Source organism: Ooceraea biroi, chromosome 14, assembly GCF_003672135.1.
Source record: "Ooceraea biroi isolate clonal line C1 chromosome 14, Obir_v5.4, whole genome shotgun sequence".
Lineage (NCBI taxonomy): Eukaryota > Metazoa > Arthropoda > Insecta > Hymenoptera > Formicidae > Ooceraea > Ooceraea biroi.
Window position 1 is genome coordinate 3484397 of NC_039519.1, and position 25284 is coordinate 3509680.

Below are 25284 nucleotides of genomic sequence, written 5' to 3' on the forward strand. Positions count from 1 at the left end.
AGCCTAATATATGTTTCTTAGACGTATCTAATGTCTAAGAAACATAAAGTACCATTTAAGAAACGGTTTAAATAGAAACCGTTTTTAGACCTAAATTTTAAAAACGTATTTTTCACGTTTCCACAGAAACGAAAAATGTGTTTTATTAAATTGATTTGAAATTATATAATTAATATAGAAAAAATAGTAATTTCTACTTACTTTGCGAGTATTCATTATTTTTACATCATACGTTTCAATGTACTCGATTATGGAACAAGAGACAAAATCAACACAAGTGTGTGTGATTCCCACCTCTGATTCACCAAGCGACCGATAGATGGCCAGGCCAGACGTGACGTTCTCGCAAGTAACATTTGCGTTATCACCTTATAAATAACCATCCGGAAAACCGATCCAATACTCTTTTCTTCCTCTTTTCTTTTGAAACTTTTGAGATCACTATTACTTGAAGTGATATTTCAAAAGAGTGAGATTCCACTACACGAAATTTAGAGAGTACTTCATAAAATATAAAAATGTAGTTTTTTACAAAAATGTGACTTAACTCTGTCTATCTTTGAGACACTGATATATAGAATTGATAAATATTTTTCTGGTGGTTTCTGAACTGTTTTTTTGCCGAAAAAGAAACGTTTCTCCTAACGTTTTTTCGTTGGACATTTTTCTCCTAAATAAACGTTTCAATAAAATGGTTATGAAACGTTACGGCAAAACGTTTATGAAACAGTTTTGAAACCAATGTGTGCTGCCTGGGTATCTAGTATCTAGTATATACTATGTAGTATCAAAGTCTGCCCCTTTAAAGTTACAGATTTAATTGATGGAATGAAGGAATACAAAAATTAGGATTTATATAATATATAATATTATATTTTATATTTATAATTGTTTCTTGAAATAGTTTTATATCTATTATTATTATTACGTCACGATGTTAAGTGCATTGCAATGCATGTCCGCGATAAGCAAGTACGCGTCGCACGTGTTCACGCTCGGGAGAGACTTGAACGCCAAAAATCCGCTCGCTCCGAAAGCTCGTGCGGATAGATCGTCGAGTCACTCATCGCGCATGTTTGGTGATTTCAACGCTTAGGGCCCTGTTATTTTCGTAACTCGTTAAAGCGTGACGGACTCATCTCGTTAATTTGAAATTTGATAATCGATTGCCGCGCAATCGAGAGTCAAGTATCGAACAGTCGAATTCTACGCGAGCGATAAGGCAGCGCAAACACTTGTATAGCAAACTTCTGTGTGTGTGTATGTGTGTGGAAAATACATTAGCAATTTTTTCACACGGAAATAAAATTTTTGCAAGAATAAATGAACTTTTCTGACGTAACCTTAGGATAAATCGATTATGTGACAGCGATATGCTGGCGATATGACGATTCTCACGTCTTGCGGAGAATCAAATTTGTTTTTACATAAACTTGTAAAATTGGAGCGCGCAAGAGATTGACACGACCTGAATTCCATTAAATTGATGGTTGCAGTGTCAGTTTTTGTCATTATCTATGAATTTCGCCACGCGGAAAAATTCATATTCCCGTAAGCGATAATAGATTGCGATATCGAAGAAGGATACAGATTTGCACCGCTCTGAAGTTTGCTGTATCAACTATAGATCATGAAGGTAGTTTCGGAACTCTTCTCAAGATGGTAGTACCGTTACTTCAGTCACTAGAGACTGCATCTTATATAGTACATGTGCGTGTGTACGTGTCGATGTACTATTCGCAGCTTCCTAGACTTCTTTTTATGTGGAATCACTCGCGCACAAAAACCACTCACGGAAAGATTTCCCAGTGATGCATTCTAGAACGTAACGTGGAATTGATAAATTTATATTAATTATATGCAATATACAAAAAATACTTTTTACTCTCTCCGTTCTCTTATAAATATATTATTCCAAAAATAATGAGTAATGACATAGAAAATCGATATAAATATTGAAGATATTAAATAATGAAATAATAGAAAAAAGTATCGAATCACATAGCCTGCATTAATTTATTAATGTAATACCATTAATACCAACAATCACTCAACAGAAAAGGTCTCACGTTTAATTCCCTACAATCGATTTTCGCTCATAAATCTAGAAATTTATTCGAGATTTATCCTGAGATTTAGAATCCTCTCTTATGCTATATTTAACATTACTGGTACCTCGCACACACACACACACACACACACACACGTTTTCAACTATCGAGAATGATATTCCGACAAGTATATAAATGCATGTACACGTATTCTTATACGTTCACATTCATTCGGCTAATACCCGAACGAGGCGCGAGAGCGCGACACCGGCGCGGCGGCGCACGATAAGGATACGCGCTCGACTCGCGGCAGTCGCGGCAGCCGAGCGCGGCCGAAGTCGCACGAGTGCGAGCGGAGCGAACATAGACGCGCTTGAAACACAGTGCGCGGATAGTGCAGCACGAGTGAGTATTGTCATGTTGCACTAGGGCTCACGGAGCGTTTTGATTTTTGCACAACTGTCAAATCGGAGGCGCTCTACTCTCACGACTGTGAAAGCGGTGCTTCGTGAGTGACGCCTGTAGTAGCACTGGCCTCGCGCGAATTTCCCTCTTTCTCCCTTTATCGTGGCCTCTGCATTTCTCTCTCTCTCTTTCTCTCTGTCGCTCTCTCCCTCTCTCCCTCTTTCTCTCTCTCTCTCGGACGCAAATTTGTCCCGCTTGCACGTTCGCTCCGACCTGTCAGGCTTGCTTTCTCGCTTCGCAGAGCGCCCGGTCCGCGTGTTCACCTCCTTCCCGTCGTACGCTCGATAATCGTCCGTTCAAAGACACAACGACACGGTGACGTCCGTCGCGACACTGACGTTTTTGCTTTCAATCGACCGCGTCGCGTGTGCGCCACCAGTTGCGTGTTGCGTAACTGCATTTTACGACAGCCTACCTTCGCGTCTACCGTGGGTGCATCGGCCCAGCCGCCTCTTCCGTCTCATCTCGCCGTGCCGGAGTCTCTGGTGTTACTAAACTTCAACTTTGACGTTTGAGGCGCGTGACTTTACTGGTAAGTGTAAGGTGCTTCAGTTTTCGCTCTTCCTTCATGATACGCGCGCACATAAGTATCGCGATATTTGCAGTTTTCTTACTTGATTACAAGTACTTTTATCATCGCACGTTTTATTTAAAAATATCTACGATTTATAATAGCGAGAGAAAAATTATTATAGAACGATCAAAGATTTATTTATTCATGATTTGTCGCCGCGAGACATGTCAATAAATGTTACGAGGCACGAATGGATCAAATTTTAGCTTCGATTACGATGGTGACTATTTAAAAATATAAATAAATACGGAAACTCGGACACACGATAATTATTTGGCGATAAATGCCAAGCATGTTTTAATTTAATTGTTTCATTTATTCTTTCACGCTCAAAATATTATCAAGGTTAACAGAATCTACGGGGAATGTCTTTTACTTTGCATTCATGAGTTTTTGTGCCATTCGTAGGTTTGTAGACTGTAATTCTTGTGATACAGGATTCCTCTTATGTGCGTGCGTCGAGAAACTTTTCGAGCACAGTGTACATGGCTACGTACACAATAGCGAAACGCAGTCAAGTCGCCGTGTCTGTCGTGACTGCAGTGGCACTTGCATATGCAGTACGCTCGTCGACACGAAATTATCCAGTGGCCATCCTTTCGCTCTGTCCCTCCGCGTGTAGCCCTTTCTCCCTTCTTTTCCCCTTCGGGATTTCCAAGGGGGAACAAAAGAAAAACTTCATTACCCTTGTCCGGTCTTCTTGCGGATCTTCTCGTGCTATGAGGGGATCTAGAGCTCACCAACTTTTTATTACCAACTTTTACGTTTCGTACCTGGAAAAGTCGTTGAAAGATCCAGTTTTTATGCCGATATTCCTTATATTTTTTTATCGTAGACTTACAGAGCATTCCTTATGCATCCCTTAATATTGAAAAAAGGGGAGACGATCGTAGCTGATAACTCACGAAAATTTGTTGTCGCATTCGAAGCGATCGAAAGCGGAAGGAAGGGCGTTTGACAGGCAGCCAAGTACTTGACCTTATCACGACTTTTGAACCTCCGGTTGAATGGGGTTCAAGGGGAAGGATTATTAAAAGGCTACCTCTCCGCCTCTCCGCTTGCCCCTCTCAGGCCCCGAGTAGTCATTAAAGGCGGAATCGAATTGACTCATTACATATCGGTTGCAGTTTGTGATATACATGCGACTGCAGCTACGGCAGACACAGGTCAAATAAATTTATTATAATTATTCCGTCGGATGTATTGCAAATGCGTGTGTATATATGTATCCGTATGCGATGATCGAATCTTCCCAAGATGATCCTTCCTCGCTCTGCGAAATTTGCAAGGAGACGTTCGATTGATTGACCACTCGCAGCGCATCTGCGATCAATATGCTTGAAACATGTGAATTTAATTTGTTATAGTTTCTTTGTTTTAATTATACTCGGCAACTGCAGGAGAAGCAAATTAATCAAATCGAGAAAGCAACAAAAATTAGCTGATATAATAATCTCTTGTTTTCATTATTTTATGAATTATTGAAATTACATTTGTATAACATTAATTTTTAAACATCTGTGTAAAAATTACATTATATTTGTTTCTTTTTCATTTTAGTCTTACTCGTTTCCTAGAATTTGTCTTACAAAGAATCAATTGGCATAGTGAGATTCTCATTTGATCGTTCACATCATAAAAAGGACTATAGAAGTCACATCTTGTGTCACACAGAAAGAATCTCGAGACTTACGAGAAACGGAGAATAGTTAAAAATGTTATAAATATTGCAACATCTTAGTGCGATATGTAAACCAAACGAAGCTTCCCACGTTGAACAGTTCGACGTACGCGAGGAAAGATTACTTGCGGTGCCTCAATTCCTCCCCGTTTTTTGTCACTGACTGCACCCTTGTCCCTCGTAGGTGCACGTTACGTTGCATATAATAAGGTAGAATCATCGGGCGAACGGATAATGGGCAAAGAGGTATGAAAAGCCGAGAGAGAGGTAAGTCGGGAAGGCTGCTATGGAATGATAAACACAGCTTTCGCGTGCACTTAAAACGCATGTGCGTGTCTCACATGTGAGTACGTACCTATATGTGAGTGCACGCGGGGTAGGTGGAACGATAAAGCGCGAAGGAACCGAAGGGAAAAAGGGCAGAAACGAAAGAGCGGCGTGGCACGATGAATAAGTGGTGTGCGTGCACGTGTATGTACATGCAGATCCCGATCACCGATCGACAGTCCCGTAGAATCGTATTCATTAAGTATTCATTAAGCATATAAGTCATTTGTGCAATTTAATTTTGCGCGAGAGCAACATTACGCAACTAAAAATTTCCGTGGCAGTCGATTACACTTGCGATTTGGTCGACGATTGCATCGGTTTTCTGGCCACGCTGTTTCAACAGCGCAGAGTGCACTCATGGGAATGACGATCGATCCGGTAGTCTTCGTCGGAAACTTGTTGCGTTGCCCATCACATTTAAGCCTGGATTCAGAGAGTTGGGAAAAAGTTTTTATTGCACTTATATTCGTATATATTCTCAAGGTTCTCGTGCGTGGATTCTGCTTATAATTTTTCTCATTGAAACGAGATATCCTCTAAACATGTTATGCAACAGTACTTGAAGATTATTGCAGTGTGTCGATAATATTTGAAATCGATATGTATATGATCGAAATTTCTTTTATCTTATAGTCGGGTGCGAATTATTTTTGCAAAATGCTATAATTTGTTTTGCGTTAAGCTACGAACTGTTATTTTAATTATTTTTACTATGCATTTTTGCTATGAAATTATTTTTACTACAAATGAAATGCTAAACACCATTTCGTACTTACGTATTCAAAAGTTAATTTCTTAAAAATGGGGTGTCAAATTCACATGGGTGTTAAGTGTGAGGTGCGAGTCGTGTCTTTCTTGCTGACGATGCGTTTGCGAGTATGTGCTTTTTGCCTTACGAGCAAATGCATCCGACACTCGTGTAAATCCAACGCGAATAGTATCGTGCCAATAATTACGTATGACTTGAGTGCATGTCGGTGCTTAAGGACCGAGGAATTGCAAAATAATGAGCACTCTTCGCCAGACGAGTGATTTGAAAAAAAGTGCCCGTCATTAGAATCAGCAGTGGGATGGCGCGGACTAATCTTACGTTGAGATGCGGAATTTTGCGATTGCGCAATCGTCTTTTTACTTTTTTCTACAGACATCCTATTATTTTATTTCTCTCAGATAGTTATCTCTCGCAATCATGAATAGCATTTACGAAAAAATTCCTTTCCTGTTTTTTTTTTATAATAAAAATAATTGCCGTGTTTCCGTGTGGTATGATCCGAATGTAAGAAATGAGAAAAATTGTTCGGTATATTGATAACAAGAAATACCACATTTACAATAAATTTTCTGCTTACAGAAGTCTTTTCTCTGAGATAACTTCTTAACAACTGAAGTGCTTTGCATTTATTGTAAAACTGGAGCTGTCTTGCAATAAGGATTTCTCTCATGATTTTTGATAGCGTGAACGCAAAAATTTAATATTGATTGATTGCGCGACTTTGCCGCACGCACTTGCGCACACGCAGCGAATTAAGCGTACGTCGTTGCGTAAATTCGCTTTACATCAACGCGAACGTGTCACAGCTGAATGACACGAGTAATACCCGATCGTTGATCAGATGTTGCACAAAAAATGGTATTGCAGTTGCTACTTTTACGGTATTTATCATTCATACTGGTATCAAGGTAACCGTTCTTTTCTGCACGTCATAAGCGCTACTCTACATGGCGCAATTTCCTCTTAAGCGTCTCTAAGAGACTAATGTTCGCTATTTCGTTTTTGCACGTCATTTACACGGGGATAATGCAGAGATAAATGTGTCGTAAAATGCATGCTACGCGACGCAGACGCAACGATAGGATGCCGCATGTTCTACATTTCCAGACTTTATTCTTTACAATCAAGAGTTTCTTGTGAAAGATGTCAAGAATTTTGGTTTTCTTTAAGGAAAAGAAATTTATTCTGGAAATTTACTTGTATCAACATTCTAGAAAAATAGTTACTGATTTTTTACTGATGTTTTTTTACTAATGTGTAATTTCACATCGATAAATTTAGACAGCTAGAATGCGCGATAGCGTGTGGTCGGGATTAGGCTCTTATTCTCGTGGTCCCCTCGAGGGAAAGATAACTCGTGTTAATTTGACAGTTAATTAGCGCCGATCGGATCGATCGTACGATGCCCACGATGCACTTCCGCGATTAGGCTTTTTTCTCATATCTGCGTGCTGTAATTATTTTGCCGTTTGAGATTTGCTGTTAATTCTCCGCTCCGCTGTGATGGCACGAGTATGTTGTAAAGATGAATGCTCAATATCGTGTCTGCCTCGACTTTATTGACGGATTTCGAGAAAAGTGTTATCATCTCGTTTTAAGAAATAGGTTTCTTCTCGAGTAATTTATTATTGCGATATTTTCTGTGTTTTTAAACTTATTTTAAGAACTTAAACTTCTTAAGAAAGTTATTGTTCTGTAAAATTTATATAATGCTTGATTTTTTCAAAGAATATCTTGATATTCTTGCATCGATAACACTAAACATTTTCCGCGTTTGTCATTGTCATTTTACATAAATCATGATAAATTTCGAATGTTTTACGGTTTTTAATATTAAATATTATGATAAAATATTATAATTGGATTCTATCTTTAGACATTGGAAGAATCATTCAAGATATTGTTGTATCGTAACAATTTTACGAAGCAATAGTTTTTGCTTTGTTTGTAATGAATGCTGAGATTTATCTCTGTCTATGAAGGAACGGAATGAAAATAATGATGATTTATTTCGATAAACGGGATTCTCGACTAATAATTTTTAATTAGCGAAGTTAAATGACCCCGTGCCTCGGTTCGTTGGTGAATTTATTCGCTCGACGGTGCACACGAGATTACAAGATCTCTTTGATAGAGCACACATCGCGTGAAACCGTACGGCCAGCGGCCTTACGGCAGTTCTGAAAACTTCCATCATCGCCTGCGGCGAGTATTAAGGATGTCGTTGATTAATCTCGCATTGGTTTTTCTCATTTTTCCACTTTGGCATCTCATACATAAAAGACACCGCCGCTACAATCGTGCAGTGCCGGGTGTTTGAACTTGTGGGTGTATCTTCGTAATGCAATTCCCTCTCTCTCTCTCTCTCTCTCTTTCTCTCTTTTTCTCTCTCTCCTCGTTCCGTCTTTCTCGCTCCTTTCATCTGGAAGAGCATTCCGGCGATAAGAGGAAAGCAACAATCGCGGTCAGGAGCATCGGAATTTCTGATCGGAGAAATTCCCAGGATATGAGAACGGATCGTAGAACGAAACGTTTCAGAATTCAGGATGTGTTTAATCTTCACGTCAGCCGAGTTCTACAGATTACATTTTTACATTGTTGTCTCGTGAATTTAATTCAGTTGCGTGACTCTCGTGACACACAATCTCGCACGTGAATCTGACTGCGTTGATTCGAAAAGCGAGATTTAAAGAAGAATCAAAAGTTGTAGGAAAATAAATCCGATTAATGTTCCCTTCAGTTTCATACACGAAGTTTATATATAATTATAATGATATTGACAATTATTACTTCCACTGCGCTTTGAGCTTCAGCATATAGAAGCCACGTTCATTTCCTCAGGATAGTTTTACCCGTCCGTCCACGAGACCGCGGATTCTCGGAAAACTGCAACAGCAGTCACAAAAAATGATTTGATTTATCGTTTCCTGGCTGTTAAATTCAGACGATAATTACGCGATAAAGCGATGTCGCGGGGGAGGAGGTGGAGAGGGGGAGGACTCGCGTATCGCACATCGCCGGAGAATAAAATATTCACCGCCGCGGCCGTTAGCCGGCCGGTCATTTACAAATTGTCATTATTTCGCGCGTGATTCAATGTTGACCTAAGCCCGCCGGCCACCCAGAGGCGTTTGTCAAAAGTTCAATCTCTCAAATTGATTTACGATTGTTCTCATGAATGTATGCCAAAACCGGTTCGGGCCGCTCGGAGAACTTGGCCGACCGGAAAGTTGATAATTATCAATTCCTTGATTTATCCGCCATTCCGCCGAGCACGAAAACTTCACGATAACGCATGACTCGTGCGTGCGTGCGTGAGGTGCTTCTAATCGGCCCGCCCTTATCGCCGCAAAACGAGCAGCAACAAGGAAAAGAGACGGATACCGATGCCGGATTGAAATCGCGCCGCAATCAGCATCCCGCGAGCTGACAGAGCGGTCCAGCGATTATCCTCGGTGCCGCGCCGCGCGCGAGCTCACGTATCCACCAGGCCCATTCTGGCGGCGGACAAATCACGGCTATTACTTTCTGATCACCCGGTACACCTTGGTCTTTTTATTCGAGCGCACTTCTACCTGCACTCTCATGTTTTTATTCGTGCGCACGTAGAGCCGGTCCACGTGCACACACAGGTCTCTTGCATACGTGCGCTTGTACACCGGAGACGGTAATGAACCGGGTTGCTAGCTCGATGTGTGCGTATGTGTGTGTGTGTGGCGTGCATCTAAGAGCATACACGCGCAGAGAAACGTGCGAGACGGTGCACACGTAGACACGATACAAGACGAGGCTCCAGGCGCGGTCAGATTAATGAAACTCATGCGAGCAGCGGTTCTCAGTCCCCCGCAAATGTCGAGACGCGCCCGTAACTACCCTTCTCCAATTTCAAAAGTAGCCTCTGACAATGCCGAACGTCGAAATTAAGTGAGAAAGGGATTCATCCTGCGGCATGAAATTTTTGCGCGAGAATTGAAGCTTCAGCGCGCCTCAGGATTTGAAGGAAACTATAGGATTCGTCAGAGAAGAAATTGTTTATTTGGAAATTAGTAGAGAATATTAAAGAATTTCTGATTTCTGACTATTTATTTTATGAGCTATATATAATTAATTAATTAAAATAAACGTCTTGCAAGTATCTCGTAAAACTCGTCAGCTGATACATTATATCGTTAAATCGTCAGCTACGACAATATCTTCACGTATAAAACTAGAAGAAACTCTCGCAATCGAACACGATCGCATGAAAACCACTCGCGGTCGTTGGACAGATATTACACATTGCAAACGGCGAACAACCGATGTGTGCTGCACGAAAACCGCGAAAGGACACCGATGACGGCGCGTTAGAGTCGATTATTGTTTCGTGCATGCATGTCTCTGATGATACGCGTGCGAACCTATCACTATGTCTCGAACTTGTTTCAAACGGGCTGGTAATTGTAATTCGAACTTACTGGAGACCCGCCGTTACTCGCACGAGCGTAAATCACGCCGCTGCTGGATGGCGCAAAGAGATCCAAAATGTTCCGGGAACGTTATTATTCTACCGTTTTCTCGCTGGAATGTTTCAGCGTGGCACTCTGCGACGTCTCGAAAATCGCAAGTGCATCGAATCTCGCGATATTTTGTCGAAATGACAATGAGTATTGAACAGTTACAATGACAATGATGGAAATAGTTGAGCCTGTAATCGATTTGACATACTGATACGACTTTGAATTTAAGATAATAATTAATTTTTTACAAGTCAGATATTAGATGGATTTCATATATCTTTCAGATCTTGAGATTTTTAATCAGAATCCGCGTGTCATACAGTATCTTCGTTTTTTCCCTCGTATTTGAGCTTTCGATTCGGAAAACGTCACGCCATTCGAATTTTGAAGTAATCCGATTTTCGGTATTCCGGCAGTTTCTGCTGCTGCAGCAAACTTGCCGGTATACGAATGTGGACGCCCCTGCAACCATAACTGTATACTTTCACGTGGCCGCCGACTTTAATCGGAAGGTACTTAACCGAACCATGCTATAGAATTATAACCGATACCTCCTATTCCCATGCTCGATGCGCGCTCGGAGTTTCCCACGACTTTGATTCCCGCTCCCGCCCGACGTTTCCTAACGGAAGGCGGACGTGCGAGAAGCACGAATTTACGAATTTTGTGAAAACCATGTCAACACGCTGCCGGAAGCGTTTCGATTTCACTGAGCGACAGCGGATTTCCTCCCGCCACAACATAGACGCTCCATCGCTTTCATCTAAGTTACTAAAACAATCATTGATACTCGTCAGATATTTGAGAAAGTAGTCGCAAGAGGAAAGTGCAAAAATTGCAAAAACTGCAACGTAAATCAAGAAGTGGCAAATTTTTTCGCGAAAATTTAAAGGATGGCGATACCTTGTAGATACTGACAAACTGAAGAAAATTGCGACTGAGAGCTACGGAACTCGACGATATCAGTTTAGATTGACGCTGTTTTGCAAGATTCTAGTACTTCCCATTTGTTACTCCTAGCGTTAAAAGCTTTCCGTGGTGAATGACAGTTCGCACTTAACAACTTCTCATTTTTGTAACGTCTCATTGTGATTTATCGGAGCGTGCCTCAACCATACTTTCTAACGACGGCATTATATTGTCGTAACGCTCACTGCGTAATGATTACTTGCACTACTAGCGTACTTATCGCTCGCTTATAGTCGGCCAATTACAGTGTCGATTATTTGTTCGACGTACCATCGCATAAATATCGTTTTCATTTTGCTGCGATTAAATACACATTTGCAGGGAGGAACATCTGATCTTAATCTTACTGGTTTCCATGATTCCAGCAATTAACGAATCTTCAATAAATAAAATAATAAAAGAAAAAAAAGAATAAGAAGAAAAAAAGGAAATTCGAATCAACTCTCCCCGAAGTATTATTAGGCCATTAATTAACTAATCCGGATCGCGTTTAGATGGCAATAAATTAAAATAAATCCATATTATATATAGCACAACATAACTTATCGTATATTAATTTTATAGCGAGATTATATAGGCAACTTTTGAAAAAACAACAAAATTTTCCGAAACATCGCTACATTGAGTTGTATCGTGATCCAGACGCAATCTGGATTACTTAGTTAACAACCGAATAATGTTCATACGTGAAACCTCTGCTTGCCAGGATCAACATAATTTATATCTGACATTCGAATTCGCGGAACGGATGCTGACACCGCAGGCGTAACGTAACGTAACAATACAGAAGACCAAGTATTCCCCGTTGCGATCTCGCGAAAAATTCATTCGGCCGAAGCCCCGAGCTCGCGGCTTCTCGCGCCTGCATGCTCGTCTTTCCCGCAATCCTAATCTTGGAGCCCGAACGAATTGCAGGCGTGCACGCGAGCCGCTACGAAAGCGAAAGAGGGTTAAGCCACGTGGAACGCCCTCGATCATGGGTCTCCTGCATCAACGGGGACGAGTTTCTCCCCCGGCACTTTGAACTCTCTTAAGCCAGTCGTGCTTAACTGTGTTAAGACGCTGCTGTGTACAGGACCAGCTAGGAAGAGAGGTGAACACCCTCTCTTCTAGCCGGTTCATCCGCAACAGCTACTCTCGCCGGTACTCCCTCGACGATGCGCCATCGTTTTCCGTAACGTTTCAATTTGATACGCGAGCTCTTCCATCGCTTCCTCCGCGGAAACGTCGAGTCGCCGTCGTGAATCGGCCTGAATTTTTTCCGACCGCTCGACATTTTGATCGGCGTGCGAGAGTCGGACGTCTGTCTTTCTCTCTCTCTCTGGGTTTATATTCTCCAATGTAGCCTCGGAAGCGATGGAGCCAAGCTACCGCGCCAAGTAATTGACCGGCTCTGGACTGGCTGGACCTTACCGTGGATCCGACGCCGGAGTATCGTGTGACGGAAGAAAACCACGCGGGATATTAATTCTTCGATTAACGTGGCGGTGTAATGTACCTCGCGGAATTGCGGTAGGTTTCGATTACGTTAGGACGATTCATTCGATCGTCCCGGATTATGAGTGTCTTCACTGATTTCAATTAATGATTCGCTCTGATAAATATCTTTCGTCAGTTAACGACTATTCAAAATTGATAATTAAATCTTGATAACGTTAATCTCGTTGTTGGCGTTCTTAAACTATTGTTACGAAAAATCTTGTATTAAAATATTATTATTTATGGAAAGTACTCTTTTGATATCGGTTGTTAGGATCAGAATTGCAGAAACTCTCACACGCAAGTTTGAATTTTTTCATGTATTCAAAGGGAAAAAGTTCGATAATGTTTCACGAGACTGTGCGGATGATCAGTACAGTTCATAGGATAAAGCTGTTTCACGATTTAGAATGCAGGAAGGCTCGTCTGTGCAGCGTTTTCCGCGACCTCTCATCTCTAACGACACGAAGCGAAGCGGACCTCCACCCTTTAATCGTCTCTAATGATTGGCTCTTTATACGTGCGCATCGGAATTCGAATACACTCGCGTGTGCATGCTACTTTGCGGCAATTGACAGGTTCTTAGATAGAGGCTCTCGATAACATTACGGGCCCGTGTTCCTCTCTCTACCCGTTCGCGCACGAAGATCGATTAATGTGCCGCGATCGATGATGAAAACGACGATATTCCGATGAATTTGACAAAGTAACGTCCGGCATGCGTGCGTGCCTGTTCCTTCATATATTGCAAACATGATGATTCATTGCTCGTGAAATTGCCTTTTCGCTTTTCGATGGATTCTCGTTCTCTGCAATAGGTTATGCAGCTCTGCAATATCTTGTTAGACAGCTTGGGTAAATCTTCATATTGTAAGATCTGGAAAGATAGTCGAGACTGACAGGTCGTATAGAGGATCGGAATGAAAACAAGTTGATCGCAACAGTAGGAGTATTGGCCGTGCAGCCTAAGTCCTAGGCGTGTGAACCAGGGATCCCGGAGAGTTCGAGTTCAAATCTAAGGCAGTCTCCTAGTTATTTTTTGCCTCTTACAATTCAGAAGTGGGATAAAATCCGCTACCCCTCGAAGACAGTTGAGATTCATCCGCTACCCCTCGGAGAGGAGGGAGTTGAGAAGCAGCTGGCCGGTAGTGAAGCCTGAACATGGAGGTCAGGACGGACTCAGAGGAGTGAACCAACATGGAGATTGGGAAGGACTCAGAGGAGTGAACCAACATGGAGGGTGGGAGGGACTCAGAAGAGTGAACCAAAAATGGAGGTTGGGAGGGACTCAAGTGGAGTGAACCGACGATTTGGAGACATTCGGGGACGAATGTAATGTCAGGCTGGTTGAGCTGTAAGATCTGGAAAGATAGTCGAGACTGACAGGTCGTATAGAGGATCGGAATGAAAACAAGTTGATCGCAACAGTAGGAGTATTGGCCGTACAGCCTAAGACCTAGGCGTGTGAACCAGGGATCCCGGAGAGTTCGAGTTCAAATCTAAGGCAGTCTCCTAGTTATTTTTTGCCTCTTACAATTCAGAAGTGGGATAAAATCCGCTACTCCTCGAAGACAGTTGAGATTCATCCGCTACCCCTCGGAGAGGAGGGAGTTGAGAAGCAGCTGGCCGGTAGTGAAGCCTGAACATGGAGGTCAGGACGGACTCAGAGGAGTGAACCAACATGGAGATTGGGAAGGACTCAGAGGAGTGAACCAACATGGAGGGTGGGAGGGACTCAGAAGAGTGAACCAAAAATGGAGGTTGGGAGGGACTCAAGTGGAGTGAACCGACGATTTGGAGACATTCGGGGACGAATGTAATGTCAGGCTGGTTGAGCTGTAAGATCTGGAAAGATAGTCGAGACTGACAGGTCGTATAGAGGATCGGAATGAAAACAAGTTGATCGCAACAGTAGGAGTATTGGCCGTGCAGCCTAAGTCCTAGGCGTGTGAACCAGGGATCCCGGAGAGTTCGAGTTCAAATCTAAGGCAGTCTCCTAGTTATTTTTTGCCTCTTACAATTCAGAAGTGGGATAAAATCCGCTACCCCTCGAAGACAGTTGAGATTCATCCGCTACCCCTCGGAGAGGAGGGAGTTGAGAAGCAGCTGGCCGGTAGTGAAGCCTGAACATGGAGGTCGGGACGGACTCAGAGGAGTGAACCAACATGGAGATTGGGAAGGACTCAGAGGAGTGAACCAACATGGAGGGTGGGAGGGACTCAGAAGAGTGAACCAAAAATGGAGGTTGGGAGGGACTCAAGTGGAGTGAACCGACGATTTGGAGACATTCGGGGACGAATGTAATGTCAGGCTGGTTGAGCTGTAAGATCTGGAAAGATAGTCGAGACTGACAGGTCGTATAGAGGATCGGAATGAAAACAAGTTGATCGCAACAGTAGGAGTATTGGCCGTACAGCCTAAGACCTAGGCGTGTGAACCAGGGATCCCGGAGAGTTCGAGTTCAAATCTAAGGCAGTCTCCTAGTTATTTTTTGCCTCTTACAATTCAGAAGTGGGATAAAATCCGCTACTCCTCGAAGACAGTTGAGATTCATCCGCTACCCCTCGGAGAGGAGGGAGTTGAGAAGCAGCTGGCCGGTAGTGAAGCCTGAACATGGAGGTCAGGACGGACTCAGAGGAGTGAACCAACATGGAGATTGGGAAGGACTCAGAGGAGTGAACCAACATGGAGGGTGGGAGGGACTCAGAAGAGTGAACCAAAAATGGAGGTTGGGAGGGACTCAAGTGGAGTGAACCGACGATTTGGAGACATTCGGGGACGAATGTAATGTCAGGCTGGTTGAGCTGTAAGATCTGGAAAGATAGTCGAGACTGACAGGTCGTATAGAGGATCGGAATGAAAACAAGTTGATCACAACAGTAGGAGTATTGGCCGTGCAGCCTAAGTCCTAGGTGTGTGAACCAGGGATCCCGGAGAGTTCGAGTTCAAATCTAAGGCAGTCTCCTAGTTATTTTTCGCCTCTTACAATTCAGAAGTGGGATAAAATCCGCTACCCCTCGAAGACAGTTGAGATTCATCCGCTACCCCTCGGAGAGGAGGGAGTTGAGAAGCAGCTGGCCGGTAGTGAAGCCTGAACATGGAGGTCAGGACGAACTCAGAGGAGTGAACCAACATGGAGATTGGGAAGGACTCAGAGGAGTGAACCAACATGGAGGGTGGGAGGGACTCAGAAGAGTGAACCAAAAATGGAGGTTGGGAGGGACTCAAGTGGAGTGAACCGACGATTTGGAGACATTCGGGGACGAATGTAATGTCAGGCTGGTTGAGCTGTAAGATCTGGAAAGATAGTCGAGACTGACAGGTCGTATAGAGGATCGGAATGAAAACAAGTTGATCACAACAGTAGGAGTATTGGCCGTACAGCCTAAGACCTGGGCGTGTGAACCAGGAATCCCGGAGAGTTCGAGTTCAAATCTAAGGCAGTCTCCTAGTTATTTTTCGCCTCTTGCAATATGGATTTGTTAATACATTCATTTCCAAACATTCCTGGTGTTTTAACGTCACTTCGCGCAGGACAAGGTTGAAACTGACTCGAAATTTCATTCAACGAGTAACAGTCTCCGTCCGCTTCTCGCCGGTTCCAGGACAGTTTGTGCGACTACCCGCTTTTATCGTCCGACTAAATTCTCTTGGGATTCCTAGGTTTGCTATTCGCCGCGAATTCTAATTTACTCTCCGCAGGCACGCAAGATCCTCGAGCTCGCGAGGAAACCACCGGGAATTCTCGGTGCCGGCGGCAGTCGATGCGCGAGTTACGTTATCCGCGGCTGCGAACAATTGGAATTTTAACGTGCACAGCACACGGAATCCCGTCCGCACCGGTTTCCCGCGTGTCAAGAGGACTCCACTACGGCGGACTGGGTTAATCTCTGGTTGGTTACTCGGGGAGTCGGCGAGTGCAAAAGGAGAAAAGCAGAGACAGTGGGACAGAGAAGAGAGACAAGAGACATATCCAGAAGGCACACGGGCAGCTCCTCTCTCGTGTACATAGCGGCGGGGCATGCGAAACGAACGGTCGTGCATAAACGCGTCCCCCAGCGAGATCCGAGAATAGTGAATGTATGCATACGACGGCACACGGGTTCAGGCACTAGATCCTGAACGGCGAGCCGGCGTGCTATCCCGATGGTAATTGCCGGCGTTCTTCCGCCGAAGGAAGCGAATCTCAATTAATTTTAATTATGGTCACGTCACCGCTTGTCGAAGAGCTCCATTTGCCTGGAGCCGACGTACGTTTGTTTAACGAAACGTCAATTCTCAGTAACCACCTGTTTCTAATTCCTAATGCACCTTTTATGCCACTGGATTGATGACGATTTTCTCTTGTCGTTTATTTTGATTTAATTTGTTATTTTCTCTGCTGCAACTTGTATCTTTTTTGTGACAAGCTTGGACTTCTCGCTCGAAAAATATCGCAGAATTGCAATTAGTCCTTTGTAGTCCAAACGAGGACTATACGTTGTACGAGCTTGTACGATGCGAAATGAAGTAGTTTTATGCTTGGTGCTGCGTGAGTTATTATTCCAATTAGATGCCTTCAGTGTGAGGATATAATATGGTGGTTTCATTTGCTTGGTAGATACATATGTAACGTAAGGCTCTAACATAGGTGAACTGTCAGGGAACACACTCGTGCGCCACGTGGAAATTGTTGTATACATGGAGGCGATGAGCGTGTGCAGAGAATTCACACAGAATACAAATCAAGGTTGAAAAATGCATAGCACTCAAATGTATATTTCCACGTGATGCAGAGTGCACTGCATGTATAACAGAGCGAAATATATACTAATTTTTTATATATTTGCCGTTATTTATTATATCTAATAGTATTTTATTGAATTATTACTATTAGTATCATTGATGTTTAATACATGGTAAAAGACTTTCACATGTTGGAGATTACTTCCAGCAGAAAAAATACGCAAGCACAAATAAAGGCATTTTTTAAATTGAATATTTAATATCAGCTGTTATTTAATTATTTATGCTGCATTTCAACGTTTGATTGGAAGCTTGGTGGTGCTTGTATCCGGCGTATGTAAACTAGGTACGTAAAGTGGGTCGTGGTGCAATCGCAACTTTAATTATTCACTGGCCCGTGAATTCCGCCGTTCATAAACCGCTTTTTGAGCGCTGCATGATACACCTGCATGATACACAAGTTGCAAGTGTATCCCACATATATGCCATATATATAATATAATATACATGTATATATATGTGTGTGTGTGTGTATATATGTATGTATATATAGCATATATATATAGCAAACCTGGCGTCCGCCTATTTTAAGTGCCACGGCTTGCTCGGGAGTTACCGCGAGAAGGTCCATATCACGTGCATTAATCTTTATTATATAACTTCACGTACCTATAATTTCACGTTGCAATTTGCTGCGTGAAGATGCATAAGTGTAATCATGTCTTGCACTTCGCGATGTTGCAACATGTGCATTATGCTCTTACGCGCCGCCTCTAAAACGCGACCGATAAGATCATTTTTCTCTCCCCATCTCTCACTGTCTCTCTTATCTAACAAAGTGACGTCAGTAGACGATATAATGACGTCATGACTGTGCTACTTGGATAGACAATCAATTCAATTTGTAATTTCGGAAATATTTGTTACACGATTCGAGTTGCTTCCAAGAGTTCTACATAACGTCGAGTTCAGAATTATTCCTGCAACAGTTTACGAAAACTATTTGTCGTTTAAGAAACAAATTAATTATAATTATACATGTAAGTTACACGGTGCAGAAATAAAAATCGCAATAAGACAGAGCTCTCCATTATCACGTCATCGCATAGTAATCTAACGGGTCGTGTCGAAGTGGTTCGATCGAGCCGGTCAATTCCGTCATTTCGACATGCCTTTGTCGGCGATTTTCATTTCTCACGACGAGCGATCATCGCGCTCAAAATCATGCATCCCGGATCCATAGAGATCTGCACCCACGCGATCTTGAACGCCGCGATGATCTTGAGTGCACCTTCTTGCACCATGTGCATGTGCAAGCTCGCACTTACGCGCGGTTGCGCTTTATGTATAGATATATATTTATATATATGTATATAGATGTTATGTGCATATATATGTATTGCATACGATTGCCAGGGTGCATCGGGGGACCGGCACACACACACACACACACACACACACAACTCCTGGATTCCCCCCGGAGGCCCACATAAATCAGAAACTCAGGCTCAGGCCTAGCCCGAGGCACGGCCGAGCGAGAAATTTAGATGCACCGGGTGTCCCCAAAGTAATTTCCCCACGAGGAAGGAGGGCGGGAGAGAAACTGCAGAATTGGGAATTTAGGACGGGACGCTCAACCCGCGCTCGCTCGGCGCGCGTTTCACTGGAGTTTCGGACGATAATTTTAACGTGCATTCGTCGCCGACCATAAATCAGCCGGCGGCGGATTAGATACACTCGATAGAATCACGCCGCGGTGACGTTGCTAATCTTTTTTGTCATATCTTTCGCTGTTGCGTGTGCATACGTGCAATAAATATTGCTAATTGTATGCTAAATGGTACTCACACTGTTTATTCCTTCAATACTAATAATTCATCCGAATGTGTCGGCTTGTTTGGCTTGGGATAAAAAAGCTTTAAAATTTTTTAGAATATTGGGGAGAGAGATAGAGAGATATGTAAAGACGGAGAGAGATAGAAGGGCTAGAATGTGTTCTCATATCGAAAGAAATGGACGACGAGCATCTCGCTCTTGCTGGCTAATGCACAGTTGCACCGACCATTCTCATCGTTTACCCTCTCGATGGCGAATACCGTTATGTTATCGTCGGTATTGCCAATGAAACACAATTGCCTCGATTTATGCTTTTGTTGCTCGCGAACGTAAAATGTTTTACTCTCGCATCATCTCCTCATATAACACAATTTTTGTTCTCACGGTCGTTGTGCCGATGATAAAGCGAGATCGATCAAGCTGTCCACCAAAAATCGATGGAGTCTGCTCGCTTTGTTCTTGAGAGCTTCTCTCTTACGAATTATCGATTTATTATTCTCGTAAAGTGTCTTTGAATTTCTCTCTCGTGAAACTTTCAAGACCAATATTATTGATTAAGTATTGAGCACCAAGACCAAAACTTTGTCTTTGTCAAACAATTTTGCTACGAGGATTGATGTCAATGGTAAAACCCCATCGAGTACTATCGATATTCAATCTGAAGATCGCGAGTTTTGCGAATATTTTATTGTCCAATATTCCTCGAAGATATGCTGTTTTTATTCCTGTCTCGTTTCTTCCATGATTTTTTTCTTAGGCATTAAACACTCAGTCAGATGAAGCAAGAGATATGATTGTATCAAAAGCAGAAATTACAAACTTTATTCACAACGCTGTCGGCATATTTCTTTTTGAACTTTCACTCATTTCCTCTCGTCATTTTCAAGAGACGCGTGCCACATCCGTGATCTTGTTCTCCAGACCTTTCGGCTGCAATGGAATCAAAGGACCATCGGGGATAGTAGGGACGATGCCTCATTGCTCACAATCAGTACGCTTACTTAAGAGCGATTGACTGAAAGCAAGCCATTAGGCCACCTCGCCAACTCAATTGCCCGACAGGATTCGCGATTCTCCTGAGATAGCAAAGAGCGACCGGCTTTTTTGCGGGCGACTTTCGATTTCGATCGGCGGCATGCGCGCGGACGCGTCAGAGGGACACGCGGAGAGAAAAAGGAGATGAGGAAGCGAAGAAGAGGAAAAACAAGAGTCGGGGAGACCCGGAAGGCCATCTCATCCTTCGCGAATTTGCCGGGCCACTGACTCCTTCATCAGGTTGCATAACGTTCCCTCCCGTCAGGGAGGAGGCGGTATCCTACTCTCTTGGATGAGAACCGCTGGATCGCGGTGTACCGGTTGTTCCACTCATGGAATGCGGATCGGCGTGTTGTGTGCGTGTCGCGCACAAACACACACACAGGAACGTACACAAAGAAAGAGTACTGTAAGCGCCTCCGTCCGAATTACCCGTAATTTTTGCTCAACCCACATCCAAGATTCACTCGAAACAAACATCTTTCCATAGAAATTACGTGTCAAGTTTTTCGCAGTAGCGGACGCCAGCTACGTCCGCAAGTGTGCGCGTTGGCAAATGGGAACGCGGCTTGTGTCAAGCAGAGATCGTCACTCGCGTTGCTTCACACGTGGTCGTTCGGCACTCGCACGCATACGGACGAGCGAAAGGGACAGCCGCACGCGCACATGTGCATCCATCACGAGAATCGCGGACGCAAATGTCGTTATTATTGTTTATGAGCGAAAGAGGTGCATCCGCGCTCGCGTGCACTCGCGCACCCGGGAGGGCATTGTTTGCATTTTCATTGCGTATGCGCCTTTGCGTAACTGCGATATTGCAGCCACCGGCTATAACGCGGGACTCTTAATCCGCGTGATCGCGCAAGGTGACACAAACGGGAATATCGAGATTCATGTTGCCTGCGCAATTCTTAGGTGCTCGCAAAAGTTTCTATGATAGAAGCTATTTTTATTTATTAGTAACAATGACGTGACAATTTCTTAGTAATTTCTTAGTATTTATTAGTAACAATGAGATGACGTATAATATTTTAAGAGTATTGGCCGTTGCTATAACCGTTTGTCATCTTCCGGGCAATAGTTTGATCTCGCGCCGATAAAGTGACTCATCTTTTGCGGCAATTCATTCATTTGTGATCTTACGAACTTTCGCAAGCACCTAAAGCACCTAAGATTTCTGAAGACCTAAGGCCTCGAGATACCGAGCGTTATTTTTTAGTTTTTTTAGTAAGGAGGAATTTGGTATTGATTGCCCACAATCATAATCACCTCAATCAATCAATGGGAATCACAATCCCCACACACGTGCCTTGTTAATCGGATGAAACTTGTACGATCGTAGATGAGCGAAGAGCGACGTTGCGATTATCCCATTCGCGCTGTTCGCATGAATTTTTTCAGCGCGCATTAATCAATGATCAATGACGTCGCAACTCGTCTTGCGGCTAAGATCCGGTTTTTTCCGATTGATGCAGCACGGACATATTTTTGATAAACACGTTAACTTGTTGCTGGTGTATAATCGACAATGAAAATGAATCTCATGTCCCACTTGTAAATCATTCGAATCACGTGTCCTCGGGCATTGAATAAAGGATGCGATTGCTCATGTGGTCAAGCTCTGGCGTCGATTGACGCTATAATGATGAATCGCTCGTAAAATATCTGCAAGCGCATCTTGCGGCTTTAAGTTTCTGCTGTGTCATTAGAATCGCCTGATTTCAATCACATTCTGGAACCATTCTACGCCATATAAAATAATTCCTTGTGACGTGTGCGTTTCTTGTTGTTCGAAAGAGTTTGCGATCGGCAAATACAAAATGACTGTGTTACTTGTATCCAGCCGCTTGCAAACAATCGAAGGAAGTCGTATCTCATAAATATTACAGCGACGAGACCTGAGTCGGTTGTGACCACCGTATGCAAATCCGTTCCTATCGTTTTGCTGACCATCGCGGCTTCATCGCAACGTTCCGATCGGGCACCCATAAGCAATCTTTAGTTACTGTATCGACAGACAAGATCTTCCATTCTCGAATTATTATCAAAGCGGCGAAGGTCCGTTACAAAGAAATCATTTCAATGTATCAAGGTTTCAAATAATCTGGATCTCTTTTAGTAAGAAATCGTTCTCGTATCGATACTCGTATTGACGCAACTGTATAATACTTGTCTACATATTTTCGAAAAATACTATAGAAATATTTCAAGACAGATTAATTATTTTTAATAGAATTTAAGAGAAAAATATATTATAGTTGTCGGAGGGAAGGGAAGTAAAATTAACAGAATTCGATATCAAATATGCAAAGAAGTGTAGCCAGGTGCAAGACGGTATAAAGTAAGGATTTTAGCCACGAAAACGAGATTAAAACATCCGGTCCGATGCAGCTTGCGACTTTTGACACACGTATTCTGCGTTCTGACCGATTGATAGCAACATGTGACCTTTTCGAAAAAGAAGTAACCGATTGCTCCGTCCGAATTTCGCACCTGCCGAAATTTCGAACACCTGTCTCGCTTTCGTCGTATAAAGTTTAGTCTAGAACTCTTCAGATATTTGAAACTGTTGCCTTCTCGAATAATGAGTCGATAAAGTGAATTAATGAAACCTTCTATGACAGTAATGACAGTAAAATATGCATGTCGCGATAAGACACGTTCAGCGTACGAGTGAATTATCGCTACGCGCACGTGTGTGTCGAATCATAAAAGTAAAAACTCCAAAAAGAAACCTGATTTATCGTCGGCACTTTCCTCATATGGAACCATCGGCCGATGATAATCACAGTTCGAGAGAAGACCGATGTATGATATCGCTTATCACTTTCTCACGTGGTCCTTGATCATTGTGTTGGTAACATTATCGATATACGTAACATATCGATGCTGAACGATATGTTACGTATTTTTTTTATGACCGAGAACAAAATACAAAATTATTATTAAAATTATTGCGGTATAGATACAATAGCGATCTACCTACCTCACTAGTGTCGGATTTAGGATGGAAAATAACGACCGATGATGTAATTATAGAAATCGAGAAATATCGATAATAACAGATCGTTCTCGCGAATTTATTTACAGTACAGAGCTATGATCGGTAATGATTCGGCAACGACGACTGACTCTCTTGTCAAAAACTCATGATTGCTTTTTAAAAGCACAACATACATACAGAGAGACAGATAGCACAGACAAACATGTCTTTAATGCCAAGAGGACTTATGGCCGTGGCACACGAAAAAACTTAAGCAGTAAGACTTAAACTTAAGAGATGCGACCAATCACAAGTTTTAAGTTTCAAAATGGCTGCTTACGTTCTCGACTGTGATTGGTCGCATCTCTTAAGTTTAAGTCTTAACGCTTAAGTTTTTTCGTGTGCCACGGCCTTTACAAAGTCGCGTTACCACCTAGCGATCCATCGCTTTTCAATCTCTTTCTAATCATTTCCGATATCTTTATTGTTTCAGCAGTGTCCTGTAAAACGCGTGGTAGCACAGCCTAGGAAGAGGCAGAAGTGCTCGTTGACGATGGCGGCGGGAACGTGCCGATTCGCTTAAAGAGACAGTATCTGCAGAAATCCGACAAGGTGAGTCAGGTCCAGCAAAAGTTTACCTGCGTCTACCGTGCCACCGGTCGACCGACCGACGCGTGCAAAGGCCCGGAACCTACGTCGTCATTAAGATTTCAAGAGATACGGAAATAAATTAAGCGGATAAGCGGACGGAAACCGGTGAGGCGGGCTGCGAGATAAATCGAGTGGCGGAAGACGAAGACCCACGAGAGATAAGGGACGGTGTTAGGGGATATGGAGAAGGGCAAGCCACGTTTTTCAGGGGTTTGTCGGAGGGCGAGTCTCGCCTCTGCGTCCCAGCCAATAGTTTCTAATAGTAAATGGGATAAGCGCGATGATGCTGCCTTGTGGAGATATCGATTGCAAAAAAGCACAGATACTCTAACACGTAGACGTATGTGGCTTTAGTGATTGAAATTTGCAAAGGGACAATCCGTGAATTTCACCCCGATATATATCTAACTTACCACTATCGCTATTGACAATCTGCGTGCCCCTTTTCGTGAGAAAGGGCGCGCCGACTGTTCCGAACGAAGACGTTGATTCTTGCAGTTATTTATGAGATTATCTATGAGAAAAAAAATATATATATGTACACATACAGAGACACGTGTTGGACTGGTATTACTTGTTGAGATATTCATAAGCAGTTTGAATATTATAAATTTTGTAGCTATCAGATTTTAATACAAAACTATTAATAGCATGAAGTCAGTCCTTCCGTTTTCTCTTGCAAAACTGGAAAGATCGTAAAATTGCGCTGAGTGAAAATGATGTGCTATGAAAACATCACAATATTGATATAATTATAAAATAATATATAAATAAAGATTATATTTAATTCAATAGTCGCGGTTATCCGTACACGAAAATTTATGTAAGCGTTTTACGCCGTTTTATGATAATTTACTAAATGAATGTCAACTGCAAGAACAATTTAACTGAATCATGTGCAGGGATGTCATCCACCTGTTTGAATGCCTTCGAGAGTTTTATTGAACTCAACATGATATAAAGATTCCGAAAGAGCTTCCTTATGAGAGGATGCTCCTCTGTGGTCCTCCGATCATCGATGGCAACCTTCCATGGTATGCATGGGTCCCGTTTATCGTGAGGCCGTAACTTATGTGTCACCCGTTATCTGAGTGCGCTTATTATGCATGTTATCGTCTCCCCTTCGACGAGGGAGAACCATAAATTTAATAGTCTCCGGTGCGCGGAGGAAGCCTCCTACTTCGCATGAAAACCCGAATCGACCCTCTGGGATTCGATTCTTAACTCTCTCTTTTCA

At 42.8% G+C, this 25284-nt stretch overlaps 2 long non-coding RNA genes across 2 annotated transcripts; one reads left to right on the forward strand and one right to left on the reverse strand.

The window, feature by feature from the left end:
• Positions 1-685: 685 nt before the first annotated feature.
• LOC113563382 lies at positions 686-24028 on the forward strand. The gene is made up of 2 exons (XR_003407436.1): positions 686-3048; positions 23890-24028. It is a non-coding gene; the product is annotated as an uncharacterized LOC113563382 (long non-coding RNA).
• Positions 5226-13421, reverse strand: LOC109611499. The gene is made up of 2 exons (XR_002193930.2): positions 5878-13421; positions 5226-5524 (listed from the first exon to the last, which is right to left on the reverse strand). It is a non-coding gene; the product is annotated as an uncharacterized LOC109611499 (long non-coding RNA).
• Positions 24029-25284: the final 1256 nt, after the last annotated feature.